We start from the raw sequence: 12,761 nt of genomic DNA, 5'->3' as shown, positions 1-12,761 counted from the left end.
AATTATACATTCAAAGTAACAAAAGCAAATGAGCAACTCGAACTCCACTAAAAACTAGGAGCATGGACCAGGTGCACCGGTAAAATACACGTCCTCTGCTTTTCTAGAAACACTCGCCGAGTTGCTCATAAAAAATCAAGTCCAGAGTAGACAAACGAGGAAATGAAAACTATGACCCGTTGAATAAATCAGTTTTCATGGTGCAGATGGATACACCATAACGATCCACGAGTTCATGATGACGACCATAAAACTTCTGTAGTGATGACAATCTTGTAGCAACATAACCCTGTTACAGAAGCCTATTTGTTAGAGTTCTAGTGCGATACAAAAAGTCTGCGTAGTTTCGGCAAGCTCTGGCATAACGTATGAGTTGTGATATGAACACTCCATACGCAGGTGCTGACGGGATGTTGTCACAGATGAAAGGAAAGTTGACAATTCTGAATGAAAAGTCATCATGTTTGTCGTAAAGTTTGGTCAATAGTTTTCCTCCACCATCGATTTCTAAGTGTAGGTCAAGATATGAGGCTGACTTCACAGTGTCTGTAGTATCCTTTATCTCAAGTTCTTTTGCGTAGATGCGATGTATCAAATCCCCGAAATTAGGATTGTTTAAAGATAATACGTCACCTATATAGCGGAAACTGAGATAGAAGTTTGAAATGCCTATACCAAGGCATGACCATTGTGGTACCAGCTACTCCGGCGGTGTAATATCTATTCTGTCAGATTTATTTTGTACTTGACTTGATAACAGATCGGATTAGTCTTTGGTAATTTTGTAGATGCTAAAATTTGAGCCCAGGCATACATCCCTGACAATATGCACATCTCCATGTGATTATTTTAAATCCCACAAAGTTTCATAGCCATAATTAAAAAAAATAGTTTGGATAGACAAACGGGCATATTGCGTCTCAGATTAACAGTTAATAGTAATTTTTCTATATAGATTATAAACTGGTATGTGTTTCCGAAGAACACTAGGTGGCAAATATAGCTTTATTGGTCAGATAAGCATTCTTTTGATCTTAAGATTTCTGACAACCCTCCTTGCTGTAATGGAGCAAAAAGAAACAAAGTTTGCTTTGATTACATTTGCTTTTCACGTTTTACGCGTGATTTGGATACAAGTGCATTTGCACGTTAGAAAAATGCAGACGCTTCAAGTTTTAAACAGTGTAACCCTGTTGGATTTAGAGTTGATTCTATGAAGTATGATTTTCATCGATTTGAAGCTAGGTATTTCAATATACGCGATCTTCGTTAAAAAGATGCAGATTTTTTTGTTATAGTGATATCAAGGGAGAGATTTTTTTACTGCTATGGAATGAAAGTGATCTAAAATTCTTTGCATATTATTTAATTTCATTTACTAGTAACCCAAGTCTGATTAATGCCATTTATCATGACAGGTATTATAGTTACTTCAAATCCTATTTCCATACTTGAAAAAAAACAAGGCTTCACAATAGAAGTGTCCTTATAAGAGAATGAATTAAAATGCTATTTGTCTAATGATGTTCATACCTACACAAAGATGCATGTTTTGTTTACCAGAGTTAAGGACACAACCAGTTTTCTCTGTAATGACCATGGCGAAATTATTTGGGAACATATTCCTCTAATAACTTCAATTATCAAAATTATAACGGTTGTACGCCGGTAAAGTGAATTTTTCCGTATTTCATCGAATAGGGGAAATATGTGTTTCAAAGAATAATCAAGGGAACCAAGGTTATAGCGGTAATCAAAAGAATTTCAACTAGGGACAAAGACCAGACATGGAAAATAGATATACACAACAAAGAACATAAAGTAACTAAATTCCTACATACAAAGTAACAAAAGCATGAATGGGCAACTCGGACTCTACTAAAATCTGGGAGCATGGACCAGGTGCACCGGTAGGATAACCGTCCTCTGCCTTTCACCCGCAGAAACTCATTCCGTTTTTTTTTGCTCATTGGACGTCAACGTTCAAAAAACAGCAACAGCAAAGGAAAAATGCGAAGGTAAGGTGTAAAAAGAGACAGAAGTTGATTATTTTTGCTGATGCCAGCGAGCTAGGATAGAAGGTTGTTTAAGAGAATGAGGCGAATACCATCGCAGACAACTCTGAGCGTATGAGCAAGGGACAAGTTAATGCGGAAAAGAAGTCTTAAGTATAGAAACGTAGAAAAGCGGAGCCGTGTAATAAAAATAAAGATGGAGCAGACAAATCCTTTAAGCCGTCGAGGCTTTTTGGAATACAGAAAACAAACATTCTAATTTAAGAACTTATAATTCTTTTGTGGTTTTTAATGACATGTCAGTAGACGATTTAAAAATTTCCCCTTAGTAGAATATTTGCCTATGAATATTATTATTAAGATGGTAATTTTAAGTTCAAGTGATGATAGATACTTTTAAACCTTCAACTGTGACACCTTTAGATAGATTAAAGGACGAGTTTATATATACGAAGTTTATCATGGATAATCAATACATACCGAGCCTAAATAAGAACATATAAAACAAGTCGGCCCTTCTTGCAGATGATTCTGTTTGTTCTGAGATAAGTTGTTTACTAAGCACGAATGTGTAGAAGAGTTTTTTTTCAAGCCAAGGGTCGTTAATCCCTTTACTGAAGCCCATAACAAGTCAGGTAATCCTAGACTTGTTTTGGATTGTAGACACGTTAATCCTCACTTGTTTAAGTTAAAATATGAGGATGGTAGTGTAGCTAGAGAGATCTTTCATAAAGATTATTTCATTTACAGGTATGCTTTGAAATGAGATTATATGTTATCACCATATTGATATTTTTTCAAGAACAGAAGAAAATTAAGAATTTCCTGCAATTTTGACCAAATATTTCGCTTTCCATGTCTTACCATTCTATTTATCTACAGCTGATTATACAAAGATTTTGAGAAATGTAAGGTATAAGATCTAAAGGCATGAGCCCCGTGCAGGTCCAGGTGTCAAGGTGGTGGAATGGGGTATACCTGGCGTGTTACATGCTGGGGTTGTCAGGTTATAATACGGAAAACCTGACCACAAACCATAGTGGTGCACCGTGTTGGAAAAGATGCCAGGTTCCGCGCACGTTAAAGAACCCTGCTGTGGTATTCAACAGGAGTAGGAACCTTTGCGCTCCGCCACAGGAGGCTAAATAAAAAACCCTACTCATTTCCCTTTTATTTTGTGGCAATCAAAATTTGTCGACACTATTATCCTTGTGTCCCATCCCTTTTTTCATTTCATCATAATCATTTCATGTTCATTTTATCATCCCTCTTTCATTTTCATCGCCTGAATATAGCTGAAATATTGTTACGCGGGCTTTAAATCCCAACAATCCATCAATCAATCATTAGGCATGAAAATAAGTATGTTTCTAGACGATGGTTTAGGTGGAGGGAAAACTATAATGATGCTTTAAAGTCTGGTAATGACGTGAAGGAACTGATAGCGGATTTAGTTGTTTAATTGCACATGATAAATATCACTGCACTCCATGCCAACATTATATATATTTATATATATACTGCCCAAATGTTTGACACGAAGACAACCCGACGGCTAACTTTTTATTAGCATATTTCTTATTTTTCGTTTTCAAAAATGCTGTTGTAATGGAGTTTAGATTGAGTAATCAAGGAAACCAAGACTCTATGGGAAATCTTGGTTCCCTTGATTACTGTTTCGAAAGTATGACAGACATACTTGCTATCATATAAAGCATGCATGCAATGTAGAACAAAAAATCCGTGTCGCTCAATGCATGATTCATGAAATAATCTGACGAAATTGTTGTTCGTTGTTGATGAACAAAAATATTTACCTTTTTGAAAAGCTTTAGAATTCTTTGTAAAGTACTAACTGTTTCAATTTGTTTTTTTTTTTTTCAAAAGCTTTAAGCTACAGCATAATATATATTGACATTTTAACCGATATTATAGACTTGAAAAAATAAAGACAGCAGATGGTACTTACATCTTAATTAGAATACATATATCATTATGTTGTTGACAGTTTCTACGATTCATATCTATACGGAGGATTAGATAATAAATACAATACATTATGTAAAAGAATGATAAAATTTTTATGCACCTATGACTAATTACGTTGTTGCATTTAATATATGATAACTCGTCCTGTTATGGCTGTTATGTGTCCATTTCGTCTTATGCATTTGTCTTACAACACAACATCAGTCGTTTAGTATGAAGCCATTAGAATTCCTATACAATAAGAAAATATATTCGTTATATATATAGATATATATATATGCAGATATATATATATATATATATATATGCAGATATATATATATATATATATATATATATATATATATATATATATATATATATATATATATATATATATATATATATATATATATATATATATGCGCCCTGGCCGTTTTGGGCGAATACGATATTTTCCGACGTTAGTAGAATTTGTTTGGTCGAAAATATTGATTAAGCTATGAGGCATTTTTTTAATATCGGAGGTTATATAGTGTCATTTTTTGCTGGTCAATCGATTGGTCAGTTGTATTTTAAGTTTAATTTGATGAAAAAAAAAATTCTCCCGATCAAATTTCGCCCTTATTATATAATACTCAAGTGAAAAAAGTTGTTTTGAAACATGGATATGTTGGGGGAACCAGGAAAAGAGGTTCATTTTTAGGGCAAGTGTAATACATTATCAACAGCAGCATTTTCGTTGAGATTTTACCACCATTTCAATAAAGAAAGACATTTATTCAAAGGATTGAAGAGCAAAATTTTCTCATGAAAAATTCTACGATTATTTGGGACTTGAATGTTCCACAACAGAACCTCGAACGATAGCCACACCCATATGCGTTTTTTTTTATCTGACTGTTATCCGAACATAAGTCATTCCAAACAGGTAACCATCCTTTTGCTATAAGGAATTTATCGGACCTTTTCATAATTGAGGATAATTAAGACCCGAGACGATTTGAATGTGTAATGGCAGTACAGGCAGGTAATCAAGTCAAGTAAACCTTATTTAAAGTCGATAAATCAAACAGGAAATATAAGCTCTGTACAACTTTTGAAATCGTCATAGTGTAATTTTTGCTGACTTACAAAATGTACACTGCTCTCGCAGATTCATCAGCGGTAAGACCTCACTAACCTACATTCAAAACAAGGACGTCCATTTTAAAAACATTTCAGGTCATTTTGTATTGGTCCAAATTTCCTCTGACACTGCAACCCTCTTCTTTTTATTTGGATATTGATATGTCGGGTTGGGGTCAGAATGATGTGCCATACAAAAAGTTGGAGAAACAGCGGTACCGCGGAGTACCGCCCTTCAACTGCTTGTATTTGTAACAACTTTCAAGAATCAAGTTGAAATTGTGCATGTCATATCTACCTAGTTTGATTCCAGGATCATTTTCCTGTATGCTGATACCAAATTTGCTACAAAAATTACCTTTTTTTTTTGAAGTTTTGATCATTTTCCATTTGAGACCCTGTTTTGTTGACATTTAAAATGTTTTAAAATTTTTGAACCGTAAAAGAGAGCATGTTACTTTTGGAACGGAAGGGTAGTACACACGTGATTTTTCTGTGGAATTTTGAAATATTCTGTTAGATTCCAGTCTTAAAAATCGTTTCTGCTCTGTTCCTTCCATAATGTAATTCTTGTAGTTAATTTGGTATTAGCATACAGGAAAATGATTCCAGAATCAAAGAGTAATCAAGGGAACCAAGGTTATATTGGTAATAAAAAGAATGTAATCTAGGGACAAAGACTAGATATGGAAAACAGACATTCACAACAAAGAACATAGAGCAGTGTGGAAAACAACCGCTCGCCAAATACGAGTAGATGTGTATTTTGGCGAGTTCTCATTTGCTTACACTCGTCAATTTGGCGACCATCAATTGATTTGCAAGGTCCAAGGAAAGTTAACCAGCCAACAGGTTACTTAGTAAAACATCCCTTAACATCATACATTATAAATATGTTCCCTTCATTTTAAGAAGTTTAGCTTGAATATTTCAAGTGAATTTTGGCATGATATGCACAATTTTATTGACTTGTAAAGCATTGTTTACGATTTGCCATTTTAATTTCTGGTAAATGGGATGCGCCAAAACCTAGGCGACGGTCCTGATCTCGTATTAGTATTTAAACGAAATTATCTTGGTAATTTAAGATTTGTTACCTTGCAAATTAGTTGTTTATTGCTAAAATAAAAATGAACAAGAAATGGAGTACTTATTTTGTTACTGTAAAGTACTTGAAAAACTTAAATGGGAGAGTATATTCGAAAATGGAAAAGTTTTTGATAAATTTAAAAACAAATGAAAAGATAGTTGCAGAAAGACAGGAGATAGTCAAATCCAAGAGAAAAAAGATGATAGTACAGAAAAAAAAAAAATGTGGGTAGTTGAATTTATATTTGACTAGCAAGATCAATATTCCACTAGCCAGAATGGCAAGTTGGGGAAAAATGGTTTCTCACACTGATAGAGTAACTAAAATCATACATACTAAGTAACAAAAGCAAGTGAAAAACTCGGACTCCACTAAAAATTGGGAGCATGGACCAGGTGCACCGGTAGGGTAAGCGTCCTCTGCTTTTCTAGAAACACCTGCGGAGTTGCTCATAAAAAGTCAAGTCTGGGTAGACAAAAGAGGAAAGGAAAACTATGACCCGTTGAATAAATCAGTTTTCATGGTGCAGATGGATACACCATAACGATCCATGAACTAGGTAGGTGTGACATGCACAATTTCAACTTGAAAGTCATTGCAAGCGGTTGAAGGGCTGTATTCTGTGGTACCGCTGAATCTCCAATTTTTTGTATAACACATCGTTCTGACCCAACCCTACATATCAATATCCAAATGAAAAAGAGGAGAGTTGCAGGGTCAGAGGAAATATGGACTAATTTTGTATGTGGACCATATTAGCTAAAGGATTGATTTAGAGATAAGCCTCTTGGTGACCTGAGGCCAAGCCCTCCAATATGGATTATGGTTATCTTAATTTCCATTGCCTCTTTTTCTCTAGGCAATGTTAAAACGCAAGGGTGTTAAGATACTGATAGTGATAGGGATTTTTTGCTAAGGAGAAGAACGCTTCATTGATTTTCCAGATGTCAGAATGACAGGACAGTATTAAAGGGATGGCATTTTTTTTACAAGAAAACAATCGAATACCATCATACTTGCATTGATATGTTGTGGTTCATACACTACATGAAATTAATTTTCAAACTACATAGGTACCCTATGGAAAATGCATTACTAATAATTGCGCTCTTGTATCCTATAGAGAATGTGTACTATCACATTCACTTTTTTTCCTCGTCACTGTTTTTTGGTGCTTAGCTTTCCTGCAAACTCTGTGGTGACTTTGATCATTCTTTTTTTTTTCAAAATTGATGCTTTTTGGGCTGATATTGAGAAAAAGTTTTTCAAAAAGGCTATTTTAATGGGCAATGAGAAGGGATGCATTGAATGGATAGGGGCACGGAAGTCCAAGTCAGGTTATGGGGTCCTAGTAGTGAAATGGCCTGATCGAGAGGGCAAAAGGGAGACTGCACACAGGAACATGATAAGGCATAGGATCACAAGGGATGATTTTCAAAAATCTTTTAATGACAAAGAGTGCAGCCATATCTGCCATGAGAAACTGTGTGTCAAGCCAGACCACATAGCCATATAACAACATGAGTTTAACCAGGAGAGAATTCACTGCAAAAGTCAAGGCCTCTGCTCAAAATCACACAAACCATATTGTTTAATATTTCATTTTATTAATATAAAAACTATTTTCTAACAGAAATTCTCCTTTTCTTTTTTTTACACTGTAGGAATGGTCTGTGTGTTTGTTTCGAGAAGAAGGTTTCTGTTCTTTTTCACTTTTCAGTAGCGAGTTTTTCTCATACGCAATAATTTCACTTAATTTTTCATACAGTTTCAGTGATGTCACTAAGTTTTTAAGTAGCTGGCTAATTAGATAAAGTAGGTGGCGAACCCGCCCATTATGGCAGGGGGTCCGGGGGCCGCTCGCGGCCCCCATAAGCTCTGGGGTAAATGGTGCAATATCCTGCATTCTAGGGCTCTCCTGGGCCATTGTACAGGACAATAAGATTACAATTTTTATACAAGTTTCTGTTTGTTAAGCCTAAAAAATGTGATATTTTTTAAAAATTTTGAACAAATTGTTTATTATTGAAAAGTTCCCCATTGCATAGACCCTTCTTTTTTCCACTTAAGACAAGTGACAACAAAGTAATTATAAATAATTTGAGCTTTTAATTATTTTTTTTTCTAAATTGTTTTGCTAACTAGCATAATTAACCACTCCCATATTAATCTTTTCTCTCATTACACGCTTGAACCATCAATCGATCCAATCTTGTTAAAAATTTTGTTTTGACAAAAATGGCACTTGTCATACCCAATGACCTTGCTAGTATTTTATCGAATTAAAATAAGATATTAAATATCATCAATAATATGATTGTTAATTTATATCTACCATTGTCACTGTCTGTCTTTTTGGCCTTAGCTGGCCCTGGTGACAAAAAACTACAGATAGATGATTGTTCCTGTGTCACAGGCTTTGACCTTTTACGGCCCGACATGTTGCTTTTTGCTGACCGGAAACGAAGTATTTTTAGTTCAGTAAAAATAAGAAAGTCTATATTTAGAAACAGGGAAAAAACGCGGACTATTTATTTTAGCAACCGAACAATACATTAAAGTCACACCGATGCGTCATTCAAGTGCAATCTTTAATATTTGTGGATGAATATTGTCAGTATATTATATAAAGAGGGTCTTGAAGAATATTTCATGAATTTTATTTTTGTGGGGTACGAAAGTAGCCGGCGACGTTTGAAAGAGTAGGCGGCGATTTTTGCCGGCTGCTGGCTTCTAATGACATCCCTGAGTTTGTACAGTTTTTCACGTTTTTCACCTCTATATTTCTTGTATTCCATTATTTGCTTATGCTGCTTTTGTAAAATGTCTAATTTCTGCACACTTTTTAGAGCCTGGTAAGCTGTACTCCCAACTGGAATGTCACAGTGTAAGGCACTACACAACTCAAGGATGGATTCACCTGGACCAAGATTTACACTATGGATGGCTGAGTGTGCCCTTCCAGAATAGTTCTTTTTGTACATTACATTTGAAGGTAAGGAACGCCTTATGCTACGATTCACACCCTCGACAAAGTTAGTGTTCATATTAAGCCTGGTCTTCTCAAGTGCTTTTGGTCCGAGGCACTTATTTACTGCGATACGAATAAAATCCATGTTTTCATGGGTATGCATGATTTTGAATGTCTTTGGTAGTAGACTTCTCTTCTTGAGCCACTCACTCTTGCCACATACAAAAGAATGTTTCTTGCATAAGTCATGTTTTCCCATGTAGCACCGTATAACTGCATCAACTGTATGAGACATCTTTGATTTAACTCTTTTAAAATTTCCTCCGAATTGCTTAGTACATACAGCAACTTCAGAATTGCACCTTTCAGTTAAGTCTGTTGCAAAGTTATTCAGTAGCTTTTGGCGTTGCTTTTGTGTCCGTGCTGGCATGATTTTTAGGAGACTTTTGTCTTTTTCCACACTTTTCCGCATATTTTCCGACAAATGCCTGGTATCAATGAAATGCTGAGGCTCAGTTTTTGATTTTCCCTCCTCATACAAATCAACTGCAGCTCTGTAAGCTGAACTGTCTGGGTCAGTAACTAAATAGTCTACTTTTATGTTGTCTTTTAAAAGGTCTTCAAGGCACTCCCTGGCCCATGCATATTCATCACCAATGCTCTTCACCATTGGAATATTAGCACTGCATTCATCAGTACATTCAGACTGGAGTTGGCCTGAGTCAAAAATCAATATCTAGTGAAGAATGCTCTGAACAGAGCTTATTTTTGTCAACCAAATTAACAATTTTATGTTTTTTTGTTACATTTTCAGCTGATTAGCTTGTTGGAACGGTGTGCGTCCAATTCCTGGGTTGGGTCTGTTGCTGTACATGCCATCCATTTGAACACTAATACATCTTGGATTTTTCTTTCCTCGGAGGCGGTTTATTTCAACTAATTCTTCCCTTCTTCTTTTCATGTCTTTTTTTACAACTTGTACAATGTTTTTATATACTTTATTTGTCCTTCTTTGCAGGCTAGAGGCTGCTGGAGTTGAGATATTGCCACTTAGAAAGATTTTGCACAAGCTTGTAGGACAAATTGGAGTCTGACTCAGGCCAACTAGTACACCAGTTGTTAGTTTTGAGGGTTTTCTACCCGGTCTGCCGGTTTCAAGTTCCTCATACTGTGTATACATCTTCGAAAAGTATTTAAACGATGCGCAAATAAGTCGAAATCTTGATGAGAAACCTCTTTTTTCTTCTTTGTCCAAATCGTATAGTAAAATACCATCACAGTCTGGACTTTTCATCATATGCTCTCTAAATGCGCAATTCCACATGTTTTCTGACTTGTAAAGGCACAGCACTCTGTGGGAATCAGAATTCAACCTGAAAATAAGAGAAGAAACCATATTTTATGTCCTACTAACACTAAAGTTATTTCTATATTCAAATGCAATTTACAGTTATCTCCCCCTTAATTTTAATATTTTTTTTTAATGGAGCATTTATGTACATTTGGCTGATATCTAGTTGATTTTTTCCTACTTTATAACTTAAATAAAGGTTAATTACTATACAAAGTGCAAGAATTTGTGTTCTTGGAAATAAATTAGCAAGTTTTAAGGAAAAACTAAATAGTTTGAAAATTGTGCACATATGGCATATATTGTTTATTTTTTTTTTTTAATCTACATTAATAAACTGTTTGATTGTAAGTTAATTACGTTATTTATTATTACATGTCCTACCTTTTATTTTTTAGCTCCTTTCTTAGATTTCCTAGCAACAGGAACAGATTTAGATTTTGGTCGCAGTAACTTGGCCGCACAACTGGACCGCTCTGCCTTCTCCTCAGGATCAGTGTATGGATCATTAACAACCAGTTCATGAGTTTTCCTTGTAAGTCTAATGTATTTAGGTGTTTCTAAGTCACTTTTCACTGTTGAAAGTTTAGTCCTTGCTTTTTTGTGAGGTAAATTCCCAGATTTAAATGTGTATTTATTTCCTTTTTTGAATCCTGACATTTTATAAATTTGAAATGTTGACTCTGTTAATTTAGCATTGATAAGTGTTGATGTGCTCTGATGCAAGTTTATTTTATACACTTGTTTTGCAGTACAGGTTGATGTGAAAAGTTCAGTCTTTGCACTATTTACAGGATAAACAACAGGTGCTCCCCCTTCAAACATATAAAATTCTTCAAAGATGCCATTTGATGATCTCATGGCTCTTCTATAGTTATTATGATGACAAGCAAAATTTGTTGCTGTCATTCTGGTACCTCTTATCACCAACGATTAAAAATTACATGATAAAGTTAGAAAGTGGATCTTCATTTCACTTAATTTAGAAAGTTTTGAACCTTTTTTCCATTTTTTTTGTATTTTTACTATTAAAAGGGTAGATTCTACCCTTAATAAATTTAGATTTCAACTTGTACATGCATAAAAGGAGTATTGCTTAAAGTGTTGGAAAACATAAGTGAGAATAATTTCTAAGATATTTTAACAAGAAATTTTCCATTTTTAATTTTTGATTTTTGCTTTCTGTGGAGATTTTTCAGCACTGGCTGCAAACTCGCACTCCAACCTAAAAAGGGAATATCTCGACTAAACTTTAATGGATTTTCACCTAACTTGGTTTCTGTACTTGTGTTAAGATGTGCTTTATAAATGCGAACTTGAGTACTGATTCTTAACCGCTTCATGTTTTGATAGGATACAAATGCGCAATTATTTGTTTACATTCTACCGGGAACTTTTTTACTCCAACATGGTACTGAGTACTGAATACAAGGTGGTACCTGATTGGTTGGATATGGCTTGAAATTTATTTTCATTTCAAAACTTACCCATTTATGATTGATTTTATTTTGGTAATAATTAATAATTTGTTATAGGGTTGAAATGATTTCTCATAAATGAAATCTAGGTGCTTCATTTTTTTCCAGTGTATTTTCAAGAGTCCATAACAACTGAAATTTCGATCAACTTTTGCCGCATGACCATATACTTTTTTTTTGTGCAAATAAAAAGTATGCTTTTCTAGTTTTAGGAACTGAAACCCATTTTCTGCTAATTTGTGTGGTTTTGTTGAAATTAATTTTCAAACTACATAGGTACCCTATGGAAAATGCATTACGAATAATTGTGCTCTTGTATCCTATTACAGTTCTCGATGGATGATGGGAATATTTTACACATATCATGTAACATAAACAAAATTCAGACACAGCTGACAGCTGCAAATAAGACAATGATTGCCTTTCCTATCTTGGAAAAGCTATGCTTTGATGTGGATAATACATTTGGAGTTATATTTTTTTCCCAGGCGAGGTAGGTTCTTGACAACAGCAACAGTGGAACAACGGAGATACACGTACCTGTACATACATCCATGTGTTTCCTGAAGTTTTTAAAAATCACATTCACTGTTTGAAATAAATGTAAGTAAAAAAAAATAGGAAAAGGCTTGAAAACTATCAGAAAAGATGAATTTATTTTTACAAAACGTAATCTTAACCTTATTATATATATATTCATCCAATAACAGTAGAGGCTAAAAACCACTAATTCCACTACCCATAGGCTTCTATGCTAATT

General features: G+C 34.6%; 1 long non-coding RNA gene across 4 annotated transcripts; it reads left to right on the top strand.

Annotated features, from left to right (window-relative positions):
• The first annotated feature begins 4,877 nt into the window (after positions 1–4,877).
• Positions 4,878–12,570, top strand: LOC148614480 (uncharacterized). 4 transcript variants are annotated; one of them, XR_015923692.1, is made up of 5 exons: positions 4,878–5,013; positions 9,051–9,196; positions 10,191–10,290; positions 10,922–11,058; positions 12,490–12,570. It is a non-coding gene; the product is annotated as an uncharacterized LOC148614480 (long non-coding RNA). The 4 variants fall into 4 exon arrangements; XR_015923693.1 differs by having other exon boundaries at positions 10,191–10,361; XR_015923695.1 differs by lacking the exon at positions 10,191–10,290.
• The last annotated feature ends 191 nt before the right edge of the window (positions 12,571–12,761 follow it).

Source organism: Perna viridis, chromosome 6 (assembly GCF_037379345.1).
Source record: "Perna viridis isolate PV_CMFRI_1.1 ecotype Kerala chromosome 6, ASM3737934v1, whole genome shotgun sequence".
NCBI lineage: Eukaryota > Metazoa > Mollusca > Bivalvia > Mytilida > Mytilidae > Perna > Perna viridis.
The sequence above is the reverse complement of the archived record's forward strand: the minus strand, read 5'-3'. Positions and strand labels throughout refer to the sequence as shown.